The following is an 819-nucleotide window of genomic DNA, read 5'->3' as shown; positions in this document are numbered from 1 at the left end:
AATGTGAGAGGAACCCGTCTGTGGATACCGAGGTCAGTGAAGGAGGAGGGGCGCCTGAGGAGGCTGATGCCCCCGCAGCCCGTGGTGAGGCGGCAGGCTGTCCCCCCCAGCCCATGGAGGGGAGCGGAGGCCCCCCAAGATGGCCGGGACTCCATGGGAAAGCCCGCGCTGGAGCAGTCTGTGACTGAAGGACTGCACCCTGTGGAAGGGACCCACGCTGGAGCAGTTTGTGAGGAACTGCAGCCCGCGGAAAGGACTCACGTTGGAGAAGTTCGTGAAGGGCTGTCTCCCGTGGGAGGGATCCCACGGTGGAGTTGGGGCCGAGTGAGGAGTCCTGCCCCTGAGGAGGAAGGAGCGGCAGAGACCAGGTATGACGAGCTGACCCCGTCCCCTGTTCCCCTGCGCCGCCGGGGGGGGGGAGGTGGAGAGAACCGGGAGTGGAGTTGAGGCGGGAAGGCGGGAGGGCTGCGGGGAAGCTGTTCTCAGGTTTGGTTTTGCTTCCTAATATCCTTGTTCTGTTTTGGTTGGTAGTAAGTTAAATTGATTTTGTTCCTTCCCCAAGTTGAGCCTGTCTTTTGCCCGTGCCCATAAGTGAGGAGTGATCCCTCCCTGTGCTTGTCTTGACCCACGAGCCTGCCTTTATATTTTCTCCTCATCCCACCGTGTCCGGGGTGGGGCGACAGTGGGCGAGCGGCTGCGTGGTGCTTTGTTACCGGCTGGGCTGAAACCAGGACAGACATTTAACTGAAAGTTGGAAGGCATGGCCAGATTCTCTTCTGGCCAGGGTAAGTAAGCTATCCTCCGGACTGCTATGCTCCA

The sequence above is a fragment of the Harpia harpyja genome, chromosome 8 (genome assembly GCF_026419915.1).
Source record: "Harpia harpyja isolate bHarHar1 chromosome 8, bHarHar1 primary haplotype, whole genome shotgun sequence".
Classification (NCBI taxonomy): domain Eukaryota; kingdom Metazoa; phylum Chordata; class Aves; order Accipitriformes; family Accipitridae; genus Harpia; species Harpia harpyja.
The sequence above is the reverse complement of the archived record's forward strand: the minus strand, read 5'-3'. Positions refer to the sequence as shown.